The 23,316-nt window shown below is 34.6% G+C and overlaps 1 long non-coding RNA gene across 12 annotated transcripts in view; it reads left to right on the forward strand.

Annotated features, from left to right (window-relative positions):
• LOC138850057 (uncharacterized) overlaps window positions 1-23,316 on the forward strand; it is a 1,261,171-nt gene that overhangs the window by 168,023 nt on the left and 1,069,832 nt on the right. Inside the window, exons 5-6 of one of the 12 annotated variants that reach the window (XR_016235504.1) lie at window positions 14,958-14,994; window positions 15,071-15,166. The exons of 10 other annotated variants lie outside the window; for them this stretch is intronic. This is a non-coding gene — a long non-coding RNA (uncharacterized LOC138850057). Of the gene's footprint in view, window positions 1-10,553; window positions 10,621-14,957; window positions 14,995-15,070; window positions 15,167-23,316 lie in introns of those variants that run through there. One more of the 12 variants, XR_016235508.1, reaches the window with a different exon arrangement.

A 23,316-nucleotide genomic window follows, 5' to 3' on the forward strand; every position in this document is an offset into this window, starting at 1 on the left:
CAGCATCCCATGTGGGTGCAGGGTTCTAGTCCTGGTTGCTTGTCTTCCAGTCCAGCTCTCTGCTGGGAAGGTGGTGGATGATGGCCCAAGTGCTTGGGCCATTGCACCTGCATGGGATTCCGGATGGAGGCACCAGCTCCTGGCTTCGGATTGGTGTAGCTCCAGGCTGTAGTGGCCATCTGGTGGGTGAACCAATGGAAGGAAGACTTTTCTCTTTGTCTTTCTCTCTCACTATCTAACTCTGTCAAATAAATAAATAAAACAAAAGAATAGTGACAAGGGCTATAAACAATCAAATCATAAGATGTCAGTTTCATTCTTATAACATTGTTATTTTTATTTTCTATATAAACTACCACATATCAGAGAAAACATGATATTTATCTTTCTGGAGCTGCCATATTTCACTAATCATTATAGTCTCCACTTGTATCCATTTTGTTGTAGAAGATAATGATTTCATATTTTTTATGGCTGAGTAATATTCCATCATATATATCATAATTTCTAATGTATATCATACATATAGGATATATACATATACACCATAATTTCTTACATAATTTCTTTAGTCATCTATTGATAGACTTCTGGGTTGATTCCATATCTTAGCTATTGTGAAGTTAGCTACAATAAACATGGGAGTACAAAGAGCTATTTCATATGCTAATTTCATTTCTTTAGGGTAAATTTCCATGTGTAAAGTGTCTTGGTCAGATGGTAGATTTACTTTTAGGTTTATGAGGGATCTCCATATTGTCTGCCATAATGGTTATACTTGTTTACATTACTACCAGCAGTGTATTAGGATATCCTTTTCTCCACATCCCCATTTGTGCTTATTATTTTTGAATTTTTGGATGATAGTCATTCTAACTGGGGTAAGGTAAAGCCTCATTGTAATTTTCATTTGCATTTCTCTGATGTCTAGTGATCCTGAGCATGTTTTCATGTATCTATTACCATTTGTATTTCGTCTTTGAAAATTGCCTTTTCATGTTTTTTGTCCATTTCTTAGCTGGATTGCTTGTTTTGTTGTCGCATTTCTTGAGTTCTTATATATCCTGGATATTATTCCTTTTTATATAGATGCATAATTTTCAGATATTTTCTTGCTTTCAGTCGTTTATTCATTGTGTTGAGTTTTTCATTTGCAGTGCACAAGCTTCTTAGCTTGATGTAATATCATTTGTCTATTTTGGCTTTTATTGCCTATGCTTCTGGGGTCTTATCCAAGAAGTCTTTTATCATGCCAATGTCTCAAAGAGTTTCCTAAGTGTTTTCCTACTTGAATTTGATAGTAACAGGTTATAGATTTATATACTTGACCTATTGTGAGCTGATTTTTCTATAAGGTGTAAAGTAGGGGTCTTGTTTCATACTTGTGCATGTGTAGATTGAATTTTCCCAAAATCATTTGTTGAAGAGATTGCCCTTTCCCTAGGGAGAAGTTTTGGCTACTTTGTTAAAGATTAGTTGGTTGTAGATGTGTGTGGATTCATTTCTGGTTTTTTTTTTGTTGTTGTTGTTGTTGTTCTGTTCTGTTGGTCTATGTATCTGTTTTTGTGCCAACATCAGGCTATTTTGAGTATAAACTGCCCAGTGGTAAGTTTTCAAATATGTATGTCTTCAAGTATGTTACTGTTATACCTCCAGCTTTGTTTTGTTGTTTAAGATTTCTTTAGCTATTCAAGGTCTCTTTTATATTATTTTTTTCTAAATATGAAAAGGATGTCATTAGTATTTTATTGGAATTGCATTGAATCTGTAAATTGTTTTGTGTAGTATGAATGTTTTGGAAATATTCTTCCACTTTTTATGATTTTATCTCTTTCCTTAATATTTTGGTTTTCATCCTTAAAGTTTTTCAAGATATTACATTTTTTGTAGTTATTTTGATTGGAACTGATGTTACAAGTTCTTTCTCAGTAATGGCATTGATTGGGTATACAAAGGTTACTGATTATTGTCTACTTATTTTATAACCTGCAAGTTTGCTAAACTCTCTTATGAGTTCCAAGTCTCTTAGTAGAGTCTTTGGGTTTCTCTCTATATACAATCATGTCATCCTCTACCTGGGATAATTTGACTTCCTCCTTTCCAATTTGTATCCCTTTGGTTCTTTTTCTTGCCTGATGGCTTTGGCTAAAACTTCCAGAACTATACTGAATAGTAATGTTGAAAGTGGGTATCCTTGTCTGGTTCCAGATTTTAGTGAAAATGTTTCCAACTTTTCCCCTTGCGATAACATGCTTGCTGTTTGTCATATAGTGCCTTTGAATGTATTGAGATATGTTCCTTCTATACCCAATTTTTTTTTTTTTTTGACAGGCAGAGTGGACAGTGAGAGAGACAGAGAGAAAGGTCTTCCTTTGCCATTGGTTCACTCTCCAATGGCCGCCGTGGCCAGCGCACCGCGCTGATCCGATGGCAGGAGCCAGGAGCCAGGTGCTTTTCCTGGTCTCCCATGGGGTGCAGGGCCCAAGCACCTGGGCCATCCTCCACTGCACTCCCTGGCCACAGCAGAGAGCTGGCCTGGAAGAGGGGCAACCGGGACAGAATCCGGCACCCCAACTGGGACTAGAACCCGGTGTGCCAGCGCCGCTAGGTGGAGGATTAGCCTAGTGAGCCGCGGCGCCGGCGTACCCAATTTTTACTTACCTTTTTTAACATGAAAAGATGTTGTATTTTATCAAATACTTTCTCTGTTTCTATTGAGATAATCATGATTTTTATTCTTCAATTTGTTAAGTGTTATTTATGATTTGTGTATGTTGGACCACCCCTGCATCCTCCGGATAAATCCATCCCAGTTGGTCTAGGTAGACTATGTTTTTCATGTGTTGAATTCGATTAGCTAGTATTTTGCTGAGGAGATTTGCATCTGTGTTCTTCAGGAATATTGGTCTGTAGTTCTCTTGGTTGTATTTTTTTTCCAGTATTGCAATTGAGGTGATACTGAATTTAAGAAGAATTGGGATTAGTTCTTCTTTGAAAAAATTGTTAGAATTCAGCAATGAAGTTATCTAATCCTGGTTTTTTACTTTGTTTAGAGGGTCTTTACTACTAATTCAATTTCCATTTTAGTTATCAATCTGTTTTGGTTTTCTGTCTTAATGCCTCAATTTTGGCAAGTTGTATGAGTCCAGAAATTATCCATTTCTTCTGGATTTTCCAATTTGTTGGCATATAGCTGTTGGTGATAATTCCTGGTGATTCTTTTTATTTCAGTGGCATCAGTGGTAATATCTCTTTTTTATCTAGATTTATTATTAGGGCTTTCTCTCTCTGTGTGTGTGTGTGTGTGTCTGTGTCCATATCTATCTCTTATTAGTTGGGGCAATGGTTTATCAGTTTTGTTTACTTTTTTTCAAAAATCCAGCACTTTGCCGAAAGACAGATATCATACTTTTTCCCAGATTTGTGGTAACTAATATGCAGAATACAAAAAACCAAATAGTTCTTCATTACACTGATGTTTTGTATTTTTTATTTCAATTTTGTTTATTCTCAAATTTATTACTTCTTTCCTCCTCATAATTTTAGGTTTGGTTGGCTCTTGTTTTTCTGGGTCCTTGAGATACATTGTTAGATCATTTATTTGATCTCTTTCCAATTTTTTGATGTAGGTAATAAATGGTATAAACTTTCCTCCTAATGCTGCTATAACTGTGTCCATAAGTTTTGATACGTTGTGTTGTCATCTTTATTTGTTTCAAGGAACTTTTGATTTCCCTTTTGATTTCTTCTGTGACCTACTATTCATTCAGGAGCCTGTTATTCAGTCTCCATGTGTTTGTGCATTTTCGTTAGTTTCTTACAGTTCTTTTGTTAATATCTAGCATTATTCCATTGTGGTCAGAAAAGATACATGATATGATTTCAGTTTTGTTTTCATTCGTGAGGCTTATTTTATGATCTATCCTTGAGAAAGTTGCATGTACTGATGAAAAGCATGTGTATTCTGCAGCTGTTGGGTGAGTATTCTGTAGATATCAGTTTGATGCATTTAACTAATAGTATTGATTAGTTCTGTTGTTTCTTGGTTGATTTTTTTGTTTTTTGTCTACTTGATGTGCCCATTGATGAAATAGCCCATTATTGTACTGGAACACTTGAATCCCTTTAGATCCATTTACATTTGTTTTAAATTGTTTATGAGCACACACTTGTTTTTGTACTTTTTAGTGAAAGATTCAAAATTGTTTAATTGTATTTCTTTTGCTCTCTCAAAATCAAATGAGAATAAGCAAAAGAGCTCTGTACTCTGCTTAATTGACCATAACTGCTTTGCTAAGTGTTGTAGTAAATTTTAGGTGCAGGTACTACAAATTTTTCTGATTGGCTCTTTTTCTCTATTTTTTATTGTGAAATTTATTTTGTGAACCATTGTATGTGTTCATTTGTCTAAATATATTCATATCACTTTGTAAGTATCAACACCATCCATCTACAGAATTCACCTTGTAATACTGAAAATCCGTACCCTCTTAGACAATATCTGTGCCTTCTAATTAGTTTCACTTGATCATCTCCTTGCTGTTTCTGTTTGATTCTCTTTTTTATCTCTGATTTCAACTACTTTTACCTTATACAAGTAGGATCAGATAGTATTTTTTTTCTAACTTATTTTACTTATCATAATGTCTTCAAAATTCATCCTGTTTGTAGCCATGTCAAAATTTCTTTTCTTCTTAAGCCCGGATAAAATTGGACTGTATGTGTATAGCACAGTTTACTTATGCATACATCCTTCATAGGAAACTACAGTTGATTTCACATTTTATTTACTATTAATGCTATTGCTGTGAATAATGCTGTATATGCACAAATGTTTCTTCTCGACCTTTCTTCCATTTCTTTAGTATACAAAATTGAATTTCTGTGTCATATGGTCATTTTATTTTTATTTTTAGAGAAATTGGCATATTCTTCCACAGCAACTCCATCCTTTTATAATCCCACTTAAAATTCCCTGAGAGTTAAAATTTTTTCCACATTCTTTTCAATATTTGTCTTTGTCTTGGGTGTAGCTGTGGGGAGCAACTCGGACTAGACTGTTACTGGTATTAAGACTTATTCTATGCATCTGCTCTCCCACAATATGGCGCTGGGAGAGGAGGAAACAGCTTCTGCGCAGCTGTCTCTCGCCAACTTGAGTGATGACCTGCAGGAGCTGATCCTGCTCCTGATTGGAGGAGAGCAGCGTACTCGGCGTGTGGGTAGCAGAGTTGGGATTGGTGGAAGAGGACTATAAAGGAGGAGAGAGACAACATGCACAAGGAACATCTATCTGAAGGAACACCTGTGCAGCCCCCGAGAGAGCCAGCCGGCGGTGTGCCGCTCCCCCGCGGAAGTGGGGAAAGTGGCTAGGGGGAACCGCCCTTCCACGGAGGTGGAAGGACGGTAGCCAACCCGGGAAGAACCAGCAGCAAACCTGGGGAGGGCTGAGCAGACCAAAGAACAATGCAGGGTCCTGTGTCGTTCCTCCGCGAAGAGGGGGAGCGACATAATGGTGCCGTGACTCGGATAGGAAACCTAGGCAGGGTTTAGTGTCGTTCCTCCACAAAGAGGGGGAGCGACATGTAGCCATCATAATCAATGTCAGGTAGCATGTTACTGTTTTGACTTAGTTTTCCTTAACCATGAATTAGTGAATTTGTGAATCTTTTCATGTGCTTATTGACCATTTCTATATTTTATATGGAGACATACATGATCAAAGCCTTTGCCTGTTTGTAAATTGGATTTTTGCTTTTTTTCCCTGTTGAATTATTGGAGTTTTTTCTAAGTTGTGGATATTAATATCTTAGATTGATCGTTTAGGAATATTTTTCTACTGTGTGCTGCCTTTGTGTTGATAACATATTTGGTGAACATTTTTTAAAAATTTTTATGAAATCCTGTTTATTACTATATTTCATATGTTGCTGCTGCTTTTGGTAACATTTCCAAGAAATCATTGCCAAATCTGATGTTGTAAAAACTTGAGCTCATTTTTCCTCTAAGAATATTAAAGTTTTAGGTCTTTTTGTGTTGCTGGCCTCCCATATGGGCATTGGATTGATTCCTTGCTGTCCCAATTGTGATCCAGCTCCCTTTTAATGGCCTAGGAAAAGCAGCAGAAGATGGCCCAAGTATTTGGAACTCTGACACCAACATGGGAATTGGGAAGATACTTGTAGTTTGGGCTTCAGCCTGCTCCAGCGCCTGCCATTATAGCCATCTGGAGAGTAAACCAGCAGTCAGTAAATCTGACTTTAAAATAAACTAATAAATCTTTAAAAAAAAAAAGTTTTAGGTCTCTTGTTTGCAACAAGGATCTATTTTTGAGCTAATTTTTGCTTGTATTGTTAGATCAGGATACAGTGTCGTTCTCTTGCATTTGAATATCCAGTTTTTACAGGACCATTTCTTGAAAGGTTCCTTGCCCCAATCAAATGACTTTGACACCCTTGTCAAAAATCATGTGACCATATTTATGAGAGATTATCATTTGATTTTTTTCTGCTCCCATAGCCCATGTGTCTGTCTTACATTGGAACCATACTGTGTTGAGTACTTCAGATTTTTACATCACTCTCAGTCTTTCAGTGTTATTTCTGTCAGCGATCCTAAGATACCTTTCTACTTATGTATGTCTTTTCATGTATTTATTTCTCTATTTTTCCAGAAATGTTAGTTTTCATTGTACCACTCTTTCCTTCCTTAAATCTATCCTATTTATTTCTTTTCATTGCATTGAAATTGGAATTGTTTTCTTTCATTCATTAGTATAAACTCTTCTTGTGTTTGTGGGTATTATCTTGAGGATTTTCTATATATAATATTATAGAATAAGGGCATTTCAAAAAGTTTCTGTAAGGTAGAATTAGAGGATAATGTTATTTGGCATAAAAATTAGAAATTCATGCATAAGTGGAACCTTTCAAAAGCTGATGAAAAATAAATATAAAAACGTGGAAGAATTTTAAAAAAAATTATGTACCAAATATTTTAGCTTCTTTTCCACACGATCCTTTGGAAGTGTGTTTCAGTTTAAAAACAGATGATTTTACTTCTTGCTCTCTAATTTAGATATCTTTTTTTCTTTCTCTTGCCTGATTGGCTAGGACTTTAACCTTGTTTGAATGATGAAAATTCTTGTCTTATTCTTGGTCTGAAAAGCTTTCAGCATTTTACCATTTAATACGAATGTTTCACTGTGTGTTTTTCATAGTTGGCTTTGATTCTTTTCAGGTAGTTTTCATCTATTACTGGTATGTTGAATGCATTAATTATGAAAGTGCATTGAATTTTCTAAATTTGTTTCTGCATCTCTTGAGATAATTGCATTTTTTCCATTTTCTTTTTATGTGGTATATTTTGTTTATAAACTTTCATTTGTGAAACCATAGTTGAATTCCAAGAATAAATCCCTTCTGGGTATAATGGAAATTCATTTAATATAAGTTGAAATTGATTGGGAAATCATGGAGGATTTTTCCATCTATTACCGTAAAGGATATTGTTCTTTAGTTTTATATTGTGTAGATTTCTTTATATGGCTTTGATATCAGAATTATTCTGACATTGTAGATTGAATTAATGATCTCTCCTCCTAATTTCCTTTTATAAAGAATGACGAGACAGGTGCTGGTTACTTCAGCGTTTGAGTCCATTGGTGCATCATTCATATCCGGTGCTTTTCTTGCTTGGGAGGGTCTCATTCCTCATTGAACCTCTGTATTAGTAATCTGTATATCTCAAACTTATATCTGTTAATGATTCAATCCAAGTATGTTGTGTTGATAGGAATTTCTGTGAGTCATCTAAGCTGTTCACTTTGTTAGCATACTAATATTAGGTTAAACTGTTTTGTGTAATTTTAGGAGTTGGGGGATTCTTTATTTTTTATAACATCAGTTTTTCAATTTGTTGATTTGTAACCAAATTTTGATTTCTTAGATATTTTTCTTCACTATTTTGTTTATTGTTTTCTTCCGTCTTCTAGCTTTGAATTAGACCCATATTACTTGCTGTTGCTTGTAGTGAATGTTAGGTTGCTGATGTGAAATATTTCTTGTATTTTTTAAGATTTATTTATTTATTTATTATTTGAAAGGCAGAGTTACAGAGAGGTAGAGGTAGAAAGAGAGAGATAGAGAGAATCTTCTAGCCACTGGTTCACTCTCAAGATGGCTAAAACGGCCAGAGCTGCACCAATCCAAAGCCAGAAGCAAGGAGATTTTTCCTGGGTCTCCCACGTGGGTGCAGGGACCCAAGCACTTGGGCCATCCTCCACTGCTTTCCCAGGTCATTATTAGTGAGCTGGAGCAGCTGGGACTTGAACCAGCTCCCATATGGAATGCCAGCACTGCAGGTGGTGGCTTTACCCACTACGCTACTGTGCAGGCCCCTCTTGTATTTTTAGCATAAAAATGTAAAGCTATTAATTTCCTCTTAGAACTCTTACTTAGCCCATAAATTTGGTTATTTGTGTTTTCATATTTGATTTGTTGCTTAGTGCTTTCTAAATTTTCATGGGCTTTTCTTTGAGCCATTTGTTATGTGTTAATTGGCACAAATCTGCGAACTTTCCAGAATTCCTTGCTTTAATGATTTTTACTTCCATCTTTGTGTGGTTGGAGAAGAGACTTTGCATGTTTGCCTTTTTAAATTAATTTACATGTAGGGGCCCGTTCTGTGGCTCACTTGGTTAACCCTCCGCTTGTGGCGCCAGCATCCCATATGGGTGCCCGGTTCTAGTCCCAGTTGCACCTCTTCTAGTCCAGCTCTCTGCTGTGGCCTGGGAGGGCAGTGGAGGATGGCCCAAATCCTTCGGCCCCTGCACCCATGTGGGAGACCAGGAGGAAGCACCTGGTTCCTGGCTTTGAATCGGCGCAGCGACTGCCATGGCGGCCATTTTGGGATGAACCAACAGAAGGAAGGCCTTTCTCTCTGTCTCTTTCTCTCACTTTCTATAACTCTGTCAAATAAATAAATAAAAAATTAATTTACATGTAGTTAGCAATCTAACATATGGTTTATCCTGGATAATGCCTCATGCGCACATAAGAACATGTATAATGGTGTTGTTGAAAAATTTTATATTAGTGTATTATCTTTCCTTTGTTTATCTGTGTAATTATTCTTTTAATTATTGAGATTAGGGTACTGAAGTCATCTACTGATATATAATTCTCTATTTTTTGCCTTCAGGTCTATCAAGTTTTGCCTGTTAAAGTTTGATTTTCTGTTATTAGGTGTGTAGACATTTATACAAGTTACAAATTAATGCTTTTGAAATTTTTATTCACTTACAGTGTCTTTTTGTCTCTCATAAGTATTTTTAATTTAAATTCTTAGTTGTCTGATATTACTATAACCCATCATGTTGTCTTTAGGTAACTATTTGCATGACATATTATTCTCCATTCTTTTGCATCCTAACTGTGTTTGTCTTTTTTTAGGAGTTTATTATTTTTTTTAAAAGAGTGATAGAGAAAGGTAGATATACAGATTTTCCATTCACTGGTTACTCTCCAAATGCCCAAAACAGCTGGATCTGGCTAGGCTGAAGGCAAGACCTAAGAGCTCTATCTAAGTTTCCTGGGTAGGTGATGTTGATTCACGCATTTGTGCCATTATGTCCTGTTGGGCACATTCGTAGGAAAATGGGTCAGAATAGTAGGCAGGACTCGAAGTAGTCTGTTACAGGATACCAAAATCCAAAGCAGCAACTTAACCTGTTGCACCACAACGCCTGCTTCTAGTTTCTTCTTTAGATTTAAAGTGGGTCTCTTATGGATAGCATATATGGGATCATGGTCTTTATCCATTTCCCTAATCTCTATCTCTTGATTGGGGAATTTGATGTATTTACAATTAAAGTAATTAGTAATAAAGAAGGACTGATTTCTGCCTTCTTTTGTAGTATTTCATTTTTTACAATGAAATATTTATATTATCATTTCTTTTAGTGTTTATTCTAAATCTGTTTGTTGTAATCAGAGACTTTAACATCCTACATTTATAATGTTCTAATTAGAATTTATATCAGCATAACTTTTAGATTAAATGAAAAATCTAGCCTTCTAACTTCTCTTGTTTCCTTTTTTTGTCTCTGTCATGGAGGTATAACTTCATGCATTCTGTGCACAGAACACAACATTATAACTTCTTTAGAGTATTATTTATTCATATGTAAAATAGAATTTGAAGTTACACAATAATAGAATTATGATTTATTATTTTTCTTTGAATGTATCAGTCTCTTAAATAACATAGAAAACAAAAATTAGAATTAGGTAACACTTACAAAAATCCTCACTTTTACATTTTTCATTACATTTACATTTACTGAGATAATTATTTCTTCATATGGTTTCAAGTTACTATCATCATTTCAACTTGGACATCTTCCTTTATTATTTCTTTGTATGCCAAGTCTACTGATGGAAATCCCCCTAGCCTAGTTTTTCTGAGAATGTCTTAATTTCTCCTGCATTTTTAAATGGAAATTTTTAGATACAGGATTCCTTTCTGACAGATGTTTTAAAATTTCCTTTTAGCATTTTGGATTTATCATTTTGCCTCCAAAGTTCTGATGAAAAAATTGATGGTACTTTCTTGAAGATGTGTTATATGTGGTAAGTTGAGTCTCCCTTGTTGCTGATAAAATTTTTCTTTGTCTTGCCTTTCAATAGTTTTTTAGTGTGTCTTGTTTTGCATATTTTTGTGTATGCTATTTCAAATTTGTTGAAAATCTTAGATAATGATGTTCTTGTATGTATTCACTCTTGGACAGATTGTAATTATTGTGTTTACAGCAATCATCTTTGCCACTTTTCTTCTGGGACCTGTGCAATATGAATGTTTGTCAGTTTGATCCTCTCTTGAAAGTCATTTGAGCTCTGTTAGCTTTTCCTCAGTCTTTTATCTTTTTTCCCTAAGACACCATTATCCTCTACTGCAGTTCTCTGTTTCTTGTTCTACTTGGTCAATCTGCCACTCCATCACTCTACTGATTTTGGTCTTTTCAGTTCCTGATATTTTAAATTCCAGATTTCTTTTTGGTTTTTAGGTTTTCTGTGTCTTTATCAATGTTTCCATTTTGTTTGTCTACCATCTCCCAGATTTGTCTATTTCTTTCTTTAATTCTTTGAGCAATTTAAAGACTGATTTTCTTAAAGTCTTTGTCTTGAAGGTCTAGCATGAGGTCCTTCCAGGGAAATTTCTGTTGTTCCCCCCCCCCCCATTAGAATTGATTTTACTTATCTGTTTCTTTGTATACCTCATTTTTTCCTGTTGTTGCTCCTGTTGATGTTACAGTTTTTGAAAGTTGGATATGTAAATCTGGTAAGGAAATAACTCTGGTAATGAGATTCTGCCCCATCCCCAGATTTGGATTTATTGATTGATTGGGTAATATAGGCTATATCTTTGCCAATTATCAGCTGGTGGTATAAAATTAGGATCTTCTAATGTCTTCTCTGAGCTTAGGCCTTCACCTATCTATTTGTGGTGACTTAATAATTTTCTGTTTATATTTAGTTACTTTATAAAGTTCTAGTCTTCAGTGTGTAGCACATGAAATAAGGAAATAATGAAAATGGGGTATCTGACTATTCAATGTGCTGAAAATTATTTTAACCTTCTAGGAGGTGTGCAACAAAATGACAAATAAAAATTTTCCCCTATTTTATAAGAAGCAGTAATCCATGAACAGAGTACAGATTCCCAGTGTTTGGAAGGTCTTTTTCCCCACCCTGATTCTAGCATTCTGCCCCAAGAATGCTTTAAACACTGCCTACTGAGAGTGGCAGACAGGTGTCTACTGTTGTACCAAAAGCTGAAATTGACAGAAATTAGCTACAAGTTACTATCCTTGTGTTACTTAATGAGTTGCAAGCTGTAAATATAGTATACTGTTCCAACCTATTAAGAACAATTCTGCCACTGCAGTTGTTGGGTAGGAGATGTGACAAATTTCTTGTGGATTCGAGTCTGTCATCCTTTTAGAATCTTCTCTTATTCTTTTTTTGTTTGTTTGTTTTAAATTAATTGATTTACTTCAAAAGCAGAGTTACAGTGAGGGAGGGAGGGAGACAAGGATGTATGGAGAGGGAGAAAGGGAGAGAGAGAATGAGAATCTTCTGTCCACAGATTCACTTCCCAAAAAGTTGCAACAGACACAGACAAGGCTGGGGCAACACTGAAGCCAGGAGCCAGGAACTTCATCTGGGTCTTTCACGTGGGTGCAGGGTCTCAAGTACTTGAGCCATCTGGTGCTTCTTTCCCAAGCACATAATCAGGGAGCTGTATCAGAAGTGGAGCACATATGGGATGCCAGAGTCATAGGTAACTTAAATAGCTACACTGTAATGCCAGCCCCATCTGCTGCTGTTAAATTTCAACCATTCTAGTTATTGAAATTTAGAATCAACTAGCTTAAGTATTTTAGAATACTTACTTAGTTTATGATTTTAATTGTTTGAATATACAGAATAAATTGAAGGAACATTGCTATGTAAATAAAATTTTATCATTCATAAATTAGCTATCTCTGCCTTAATTACATCTTTAAAAATGTGTCTCACCAGTGTTTTAATCCTCAATGAAGCAACCTTGTGTGTATTTGACAAATTTATTTCTAGGCATTTTATGTTCTGATGCTTCTGTGAATAGAAATTGTTTTAGTTTAATTTTTTGATGATGTGCTGATCATGTGTTTTTATCCTTATGTACTAAGACTTTGCTAAATTCATTTATTACTTATAGAAGATGTATTGTATATTCCTTAAGATTTTCTTTAGGAACAATTACTATATGTGTGTGAAGAAGCACTGTACCCTCTTCTTTATACATTTCTGTATGTACTGATAGATTGGCTATATATACCAGTGACAAAAATTGCATGCAAGTGTAAGAGTACGCATATCCTGATTTGTTTCCAATTTTAACGGAAAGTGTTCAATATTTAACCACTAAATGTATAAGCTGCAGATTTTTTCAATGCTCTATATGTCAAACCGTAGAAAGTCATTTATCTAATTTGTACTTTTTTCAAAATCATGAATTTACTTGATTATTTCTAATGCTTTCTCTGCAAGTATTGAAATGATCCTACAGTTTTCTCAGTTATTGTGTTAATATGCCTAATTATACAAATGAGTTTTCAAATGTTTAATGAACCATGTCCTCTTTGGGTAAATATCAGTGATGTACCATACATACTAGAGATTTCTGGATATGGTTTGGCAATGTTTTGTTCATGAGACTTACCATTCTGTAGTATTATTTCCATTAAAAACCCCTATCAAGTTTTGTGATAATTAACCAGCATGATTTGTTGGCAAATTTAGTTGGGGTAAGTGGTCATATTTATTGATGTAGAATTGTTCATGAAAGCACATTATTATCCTCTTCTTATTTGTAAGATCTTCATTGGTAATCCTTCTTCTGTTTTTGACAGTTATAATTCACAATATCTTCTTTATTCAATTTTGTTGGGTGTTTTATCACTCTCATTTAGCTTTTCATTGAAACTGCTTTTGACTTTTAAACTTACCTGTTGCTTGATGCATTGAATTTCATTGATTTCTACTCTTAACATTGCCTATTATTTACCTGAGGCTTAAATTTTTCTAATTTAATATTCTTGAAAGATGATAATTGATTTGTTTTAGATATTGTTGTTATTATTCTACTAATACTGTCAGTTAATGCTAGGATTTCCCTAGTAATACTGCTTTAGCTGTTTCCCACATTCTGTGGTATCCCCAATCCCACGTATTTCTCATTACTCATGAGTAATTTCTCATCACATGAATAATGAGAAATACGTGGGACTGGGGATACCACAGTATGTGGGAAACAGCTAAAGCAATATTGCTAGGGAAATCCTAGCATTAACCGACAGTACGTAGAAATATACCGTTCAATTTCCAAAAATGTGTTTTAAAAGATATTTATATCTAAGTTAATGTATTGGCAGACTATCATATACTTTAAATTTTATTTTAGTTATTGGCTTTGTTGTATGGCAGAAATATGATCTGTATTAATCGTTTCCTATACATGTGGAAAGGCTGCCTTTCTAATAATGGGAAGGAAAGAGTTTTACATACATCCATTAGGTGAAGCAGGTTGATAGCATTGCTCAAGTCTTTAGTATTTCTTGTGATTTTTGTCAAATTACTCTTCTTATTTTTAAAAAATTACTATAAGGTTTTCAGTTGTATAATTATTTGTTTTGTAGATTATTCAGGTTTTGAATTGCTACTGAAGTATGATTTTATATTGTTAGGTGTTCTTTGAGAGCTGTTTATTTCATGTTACAAAATCTCTACCTTAGGAGTATCACTAATCACACATTTTTGGTTGAAGTATTGAGTATATTCATATAGCACTATATAGTGTGGTACGCCCTTTGTTAGGGTTAAAAGGTGAATTTTTTTTTTTTTTATCTAGTAAAGTTTAAAGTCTGTATTTACGTTAGTAAAGTTTCCTGTTCGTAGACTTCTTGTACCTGGGCCCTGGTTTTTGTTTTATTCTTAAAGAAATCTTTGACTTGTAATTGAAGTGTTTGTTTTACTGGCATATATTGTGGTTTTTTTATAGTTATATTTATTTTGACAATATTACACTTTGTTTTTTGTCAATTCTCTCTTGATTATTTGTTCCTTCTTAAATTCTTGGATTATATTTGGTAGAATTTTATTGTAACACTCTCATTGATCCTTGCTTTATCTTTTTGGAGCTTATATATATATGTGTATATATATATAGTATACTTTTATTTTGTCCTTAATTTAATATTAATATTGTACCATATTTAAACACAGAAATGTTTCAACCATGTAGGAACATTTCTTTCATTTTTTTTAATTTGTGCTATAATTTATGACATATCTGTAAGCATAAATTATTAATATAGTACTGAATTTGTTATTTCTGTCATACTTATTTTAAAGAAACTGACATCTACGGACCAGCATTGTTGCATAACAGGTAAAGCTGCCTCTTGCAATGCCGGCATCCCATATGGGTGCCTGTTTGAGTCCCAGCTATTTCACTTCTGATCCAGCTCCCTGATTATGTACCTGGGAGAACAGCAGAGGATGGCCCAAGTGCTTGGACCCATGCACACATGTGGGAGACCTGGAAGAAGTTCCTGGCTACTGACTTTGTGAATAGGCCTACCTCTGGCTTTAGTGGCCAGAGTCACTCTTTTTTGTTACTTTGCCTTTGAAATAAATAAATCTTAATTTAAAAAAAAAAAAAAAACAAAACTGAAATCTTTCATTGCTGGTAGTCTTCATTCTTTCCTAAAAGTTCAGCATTTCATTTAATACCATTTCTCTCTCTCTTTTTTTTTAAAGATTTATTTATTTATTTTTAAGTCAGAGTTACACAGAGGAGGAGAGGCAGAGAGAGAGAGGGGGAGACAGAGGTCTTGCATCCACTGGTTCAATCCCCAGTTGGCCACAATGGCCAGAGCTGTGCCAACCTAAAGCCAGGAGACAGGAGCTCTCTCGGGATCTCCTATGTGGGTGCAGGGGCCCAAGAACTTGGGCCATCCTCCCCTGCTTTCCCAGGCCACAGCAGAGAGCTGGATTGGAAGTGGAGCAGCTGGGACTCTACTGGCACCCATGTGGGATGCCGACACTGCAGGCAGTGGCTTTACTCCCTGTGCCACAACTCTGCCCCCTCTCCCTTTTTTTTAAGCATTTTTTTCAAGTTTGGAGAATTATATATAAGTTTCATTGCAGTTCAAGTCTACTTGTGTAAAATTATACTAGTTTAATTTTATTGGAATATGCCCTTTTTGATTTTATTTTCAAGGAATATAGTTGTAAGTGATATATGTCCTTTCCCACAAAACAACAATAAAATGTGTGTGTTAACAGCACAGCTTTTTTAAAAAAACAATTTGCATTTTTATAAAACTTGATTTAAAAAAAATTTGAAACTGTACACTCACCAGGGTTTAGTGGCCAAGAACGCAAACACTTCTCTTGGCATCTCTAGCACCTTCAGCTTTCCATCCCTGGACTATTTTTGTTTGTTTGTTTTTACTTTTTTATTTTATTATTTTTAAGAAGTTATGTGACAGAAAGATTTTATGTATTTCATATAAACAATTTTAAGCGCTTTTCATTACTTCTTGGTATACTCTCCACCATTTCCTCCTATTGCTCTTCTTATTTTTCTTTTAACTTTTACAATGATATACTCTGAATTTTCCTTACAATCAAAAGCTTAACCTAACACTAAAGAAACAAATACATTAAGTAGCAGGAATACAGACAAGGCCTATAAGCAATAATCACATCTCAAAATGTCAATTTTGCTCATATGCATTCATTTTTTTTTATTATGTATGTTAGTTACCACAAATCACAGAAACCATGATATTTTCCTTCAGTGGATTGGCTTATATCATTAAGAATTGTGGGCCGGTGCCGTGGCTCAATAGGCTAATCCTCCACCTGTGGCAGTGACATACCAGGTTCTAGTCCTGGCCAGGGCACTGGATTCTGTCCCGGTTGCCCCTCTTCCAGTCCAGCTCTCTGCTGTGGCCAGAGAGTGCAGTGGAGGATGGCCCAGGTCCTTGGGCCCTGCACCCACATGGGAGACCAGGAGGAAGCACCTGGCTCCTGGCTTTGGATCTGCGAGGTATGCTGGCTGCGGCGGCCATTGGAGGGTGAACCAACGGTAAAGGAAGACTTTTCTCTCTGTCTCTATCTCTCATTGTCTACTCTGCCTGTCAAAAAAAAAAAAGAATTGTGGTCTCCAGTTGCATCCATTTTGTTCCGAAAGACAGGATTTCTTTTTTTTTTTACAACTGAATAGAGCTTCATAGTGTATATATAGCACAATTTCTTTGTCCAGTCATCAGTTGGTGGACATCTGGGTCTATTCCATATCTTCGCTATTATGAATTCTGCTTCTATAAAAATAGGGGACCAGATAACTTTTTTTTGCTGGTCTGCTTTGGATCTCCAGTACTACAGGGTTACTCACATCCTTGCCATCATTAGCTTTCCCCTTTTTCTGTTTGGGTACTTTCTCTTCCTTTTTTGCAGGAGTCTTTTTAGGGTTGGGTTCTGGCTTTGTAGGAGTTGGTGTAGCAGAAAACCGTGTGACTCTTCCCTGTGGTTTTTCCTTCACCTTGGGCTGGTCTCTGTTAGAATCCCCTCTAGCATTTCTGTTGAGCTTGATGCTGGCAGTGGTGGGACATAAGCACTGATTGCGGGGGTGCAGAAGTGTGCTGCCTTTGGTCAGTCCGGGTCAGTATCACCTCTTCCCCAATGCTACCTCTATCTACATTTTATAGATGTTACTCCACTGTCTTCTCTCTGCTGTAGTCACAATGATGTCAGTTGAACCTCATTTGTAATTCTCTTTCATGTTGTGTTACATGTTACATTTTTCTCTGGTTGATGCCTAGCTGTTTGAATAACATGGTCTAGTTATCATTTTATTTGCCTCCATAGATTATAGTCTCTGTAAATTTATATGCCTAACCATCTGGGGAAATGTTTCAGCCATTGTTCAATTTAATTTATATTTCATTTACTCTCTCTTTTCTTTCTGGAATATCATATGACATTTTTATATTTTTATACAGGTTCAAATTAGTCATTACCTTTTGTCATGTCACTCTTTACTAAAGATTGTATCATTTATTTCTGTTAATCACATACCAACTTCATGAATATTTGCTTCTTTAGATTGATATGTGCTATCATTCCCACCAAGTGCTTTTGAAAAATAGATACTGAATGGTTAAGTTTTAAAATTCTTAATTCCCTCATTTCTAACTGTGTATATTTCTATCTTTTCATTCATTACACAGAAAATAATTGACTAACTGTTGTATTTTTGATTTTCAGTATCTGTCATTTTTAGGGGAGTCCTGTTGACATTTGTTGTCTGGATTATTTGTGATGTATTTCTGTTTCTTGCTATGTAATTTTGGATTATATGCTATATAGGGTTAGTTATGTCTTGTAGAGATTCTGAATTTTATGTTTCTCTGAAGAATACAGTTTTTTTTTATTATTATTATTTAAGCAAGCACTCAGCTTGGCTGAACTCTGACTTTAAAGTTTGTCTCTCTCCATCTTCGCTGAATTTGTTGAAATGTGCCCTATACACGTGTGGCTATTTGACTAGACTATGGTTTCAGAAGGAATTATCTACACTACTTGGAGATACTTAGCTGTGGCTTTCTTGTATTTTATTCACATCCAAACAACTATGGCTTCCTGTATTCTTTGCAGTATTTCTTCGTTTGTAAAATTTCAGCTTTAAATTCCTAAAGTAAGCACTTCACACTGAAAACTAGAGGTATCAATCAGGGTAGAAACCTGTGTATTTGTTTCAGTTCTTCTCCAGGATTGGCCTGCTTTTTTCCACTGGATGGTTCCTTGAATTAAGCTTGGATATACTTTCTCAGCTTATAGTTTATATTTATGGACGAATGAGTACAATAAGTGCTATTCAACTTTGAACATATTTTTAAAGATTGTATGCTGTTTAAAATATATCTAGATGATATGAAACTGTTAGAAAATCCCACAAAGATACATTTCCACATCTACAAAATCGTACCCATGTGTACACAGGCATATATGCACTTGTGTGTATACAACCTGCTACTGGATTTGTATGTGTAGCTCTAGACTTACAGCTGTGCTTAAGTTTACTTTACAAAAATAATTACTGTTTCTAAAATCTGAGGTTAAATTTAATCTGACATTTAGGCTTTATTATCTTTTAACTGCATTGTTGTCTTATCTTCATGACCATACTTACCTTCATTATTGTTATCATCATTAAACAAACACAGTTTATTCCATTTCTGCACATGCTTGGTACATATGAACATACATTTTTATAATAAATTATGTGCAGTAAATATATGGACTTTAGATGTTACTGTTCTCTCAATTTTATCTTGAAAATTCAGCTGCAAATGTTTACTATCTAAAGCTTATAGGTTGCTTCTTGGCCTTTTGGTTAAGATCAAATGTAAAGCTTATGGAATGTAAGTAGTAGAATAAGAATGTAGAGCTCAATTTTGATAGGTTGGGGCATGTTTCATAGAACAAATATATCTGAATTTATTTATTCATTCATTGATTGATTATGGTTAAAACAAAATTTAGTGAAAACACTTGGTGAGGGGAGGTGAGACAAGGTAGTTCTGTCCTCAAAGTCTCAGGATCTAAATTAAGAAAGGGGACCATTTTAAACTGTGAGAAAAAGAACTCTCTATGAGTTTCTTTCATATACCAGATTCTACGGATATACTGGCAAAGGCTAGATTATTCTCAGTTCATGAGTAAACTCAAAAGAAACTGCAAGATAAATATTCTACCTTGTTAGTTTTAACAAAGCCTCTTTACTTTGGATATTAGTCAGACATATAATTTTCATCAACAACCACATTTTTTCTTATCATGAACAAATACTTCTTTTATAATAGAGATGTTGGACACAGAATGTCTGTTTTGCTTTTCTTTCTTTTTTTTTTTTTTTTTAAGAAATCATGATGGATTTATCCAGATCTGCTTCTCTTCCTGTCTTTTCCTTTCCAGTAAGTGACATTGTCATTTATGGCATTTCAAAAAGTTTGTGAAAACATGAAATTAAAAGATAAGTTCATTTTGATGCAACAAAATTGAAATTCATGTAGAGTTTTTTTTTTAATAAAAAATTATTTCCCACAAACTTTTAAAAACTCACCACAAGCATGGACTTCAGAATTCTTTTCATAAAATGAATTTCTCCTTTAATTCTATTTTACATCAGTTATTAAACATGTTATTGCAATACATATATGTATGAAGAAATTTACGTAAGTGTACAGATGATAGAAAAAACCCACTTAGCACACTCATAACCAGTACCCAAATTGAGAACAAAGCACTACTAGCACCTAGAGTCCTCACTGTTTCCTCTGGAGTCACTAGAGTCCTCAGTATTTCTGCTCTCTCCATTTCTCTTTCTTTTTAACCTATGAAATGAGAGTTTATATACATATTTCCTTATTGTGGCATTAGTGAAAATGAATACTGTCAAAATCTGTTTTGGTGAAAACCTACACAGGAAGGAACATTAAGATAACACAATTAGGAAAATAGAGTGAGGTAATTAAGATTCATAAATACTATAGTGCTAGAGTTTATAAATTATGCTTAAATAATAGAAAACCTCCAAAAATATCTAAGCAATTTAGTGACAGGATTATAGTGACCCGAGCAGTGATTTTTATCTGAATTGTAGTTTCAGAGTGACATGACAGCTGGATCTACAGTTATGCCATTGAAGAAGTTTGAAGAAAGATAAGATGTTTATGAATTAGTAGAAGGAGAAGGGTCTCAATGAGATGTGGATATGGGAATTCATCTATGTAAAAAAAAAATTGATTCAATAAATTAACACCTTGGTGTTAAACACACATAAAATGAAATAAACCAATGTGAAGGGGGAATCTGAGCAAAGCAGTTGTTCTTAAAGTAGCTTGGTAATTCAGGTCTCTTTACTTCTGCCTTGAGTTTTGAGGGGGCTCATGTTCACCTGTGATTCTATCAACCTTTCATTTGCTTTTCTCTGAGCAGTTCATGTTTACTTATAAATAATTACAACCTCTCGTTCAGGAAATCGGCACTGTGGGAAGTGCTCATACAGGCTGATAGTTGAGCATCAGAAAGAAAGTTATCTAAATGACCTGAAGTTTCATAAATTACCAATGAAAGTGCAATAGTTAAATGTTAGCCTGAAGATTGTTTAAATTATTTCATTTACTGTGCTGAATAAATTATGTAAAAATCACATCAGTTATATAATTATAGGACCAATAAGAATAGGACTTGTGTTTTACATGTGTGTACTTTAAACAGATTGCTGGGGTCTTCTTCATTAATCCTTACATCCATAGTGGTATAGCAAGAAAATCTTGAATATTTTACATATGTTCTTCTGAGATAATGATGTATATTATTTCTGTAATGAAATGTTGTAAAGTGTGCTTTATATTCTTTTTGATTAAAAGGAGATAATTTAAAATATATGAGTATTGGAGAAAAGCGCAAATTGAAGCCATCGAAGGTTTTAAACTGAAGATTTTCTCATCTTTGTTAAATTTTCTGTTTAATTTTTGCTAACACTACCTTTATATTTGCTGTCGTTAGAATTGCTTCTGACTGAAAAAATATCTGTCTAGATATTTCTTCTTTCATAATGTATCTGCTTCCATTTCCGTATTTATATTAAATCTTAGGGGGGTTTCTGTATGTGATTGAACTGAAAGTTCAAATAACTGACTGACTGTCAAAGAATAGGTTACTGATTTATTAATATTTTAACATTTTCCTTTGGCAAACATGAAAGCAATTACCATTAAGTAAAGGATTTAGGAATAAACTGCTATTGGATTCAAGAAATATAATTGTAGCTTAGGAAAAGAGCATTATTTTGAAAGGTTTTTATCCAAAGTGTTTATTACCTTTGCTATTAGAACTTTTTTTTTTTTAAGCATGTATCAAAGGTTATTCAGCTTTCTTAAAGACAGAGAGATTTAATTTGGGGTCAGCAATTGCCATGCTAAATAAACATCACTTGGAATAGCTATGTTCCGCAATGGAAAACCTGGGTGTGATAACTGTACTTGGGTCCAGTTCCGAACATCAGCTTCCTGCTAATGCATACCCTAAGAGGCAGCAGTGATAAGGAAAATTAACTGGACACCAACCACTTAAATGAGAGAAGTGGGTTGACTTCTGGTTCCTATTTCAGTACTAGTCCATCTATGGCCCATGTGAGCACTTGGAAAGAAAGCCGGTAGGTGGGAATTTTCTCTTTCTGCATCTCAAATAAATGATTTGATATTGAAATATTTTTATATATTCCTGTAAAGAGTTATATCGGTATAAATGACATCCCTTGTGATGATTTTGTAGGATGAAGTAAAGTTGTATTTTTTGAAGCATTAAATCAAGAAATAATACCCTTTTAAAGAGAGTCAGTGTCTATCATGAACATTATTCTTACAGTTGTTTTGATTACTTAACACACTTATAGGAAAGAAGTGAAAATTATGCATGCGTTCCTGATGCTAACCACATAAGCTGTGCTCATAGAACCTTTCTTGGCATTGATATAATAAATCAGTTAAATGTATTTATTCTGTTAAAGTATTTCAGTCATGTCTCAGATAATCTTATTATTTTTTTCCATGCCATACACTAAAGTATTTTCTTTCAGAAGAAAATGATCACATTAATTTTATTCTGTATGCTTTGGCAGTCTCTCCTACTTCGATAGAGAGAGGTATTTTTCAAAAAACAGGAGAAGTGATTGAATGCTTGTTATCAACTATCAATAGAGAATGAGAGGAACAGCACTTAAATGCTGTTTACAAACCTTGCTTAACCTAGCCTGCTTTTATTTCCAGCCTTTCCCCCCACCGATTTTTATTTGAAAGGCAAAGAGAGATAGAGAAAGAGATGTTACACCTGCTGGTTTACTTCATAAATCCAGCAAAGTTCAGTTCAAGGCCAGGACAAGACCAGGAGCTCAGTAGTCAATCCAGGTCTCCTACATGGGTGATAGGGAACCAGGTACTTGAACCATCATCTTATGCCTCCCAGTGTGCACATTAGGAGATTGGATAGCAAGCACAGAAGCTGAGACTTGAACTATTTCCTCCATTAGGGACTGAGGGCATCTCAAGCATCATCTTAACTGTTGTGCACACACCCATCCCTACTCTCAGTTTTATCCACATGTTTGTTGGTTAATGAGTAGTGAAAACAGGCAGATTATTTGTACTCTGTATATTTCTGATTTTCCATTTGCCAAATGAAAATCTTGTACCTAAATAAGACAATTTTAATGCAAGTACCAATAAATCACATTACCTTTTAATGACAGCCCTAATTCAAAATCTGACATGTCCCAAAATCCAAAGCTTTGAGCACTGACACTGTACTACAAAAATTATTTATCTGGTATCATGTTATGGGTCATAGTAAAAATGTAGGTGCATTAAAAATACTGAATCAAATTTCCTCCAGTCTATATGTACAAGGTGTTTCAGAAGCATAAATAAATTTGTTGTTCAGACTTTGATCCCTACTCCAAATCTTTCATTATGCACATGTTCATATTCTAAAGTGTGAAAACAAAATCTGAAATCTGAAGCATGATAATCCCAAGGATTTCCAATATAGAAAACACAGAAGAGATATTGAATAAGACCGTTACTTTGTTTGATTTCATATCTAAAAGACATTATTTAAGTCCTTTGAAAAATCCTGA

Source organism: Oryctolagus cuniculus, chromosome 6 (genome assembly GCF_051225735.1).
Source record: "Oryctolagus cuniculus isolate XC-2025 breed Fujian yellow rabbit chromosome 6, ASM5122573v1, whole genome shotgun sequence".
Lineage (NCBI taxonomy): Eukaryota > Metazoa > Chordata > Mammalia > Lagomorpha > Leporidae > Oryctolagus > Oryctolagus cuniculus.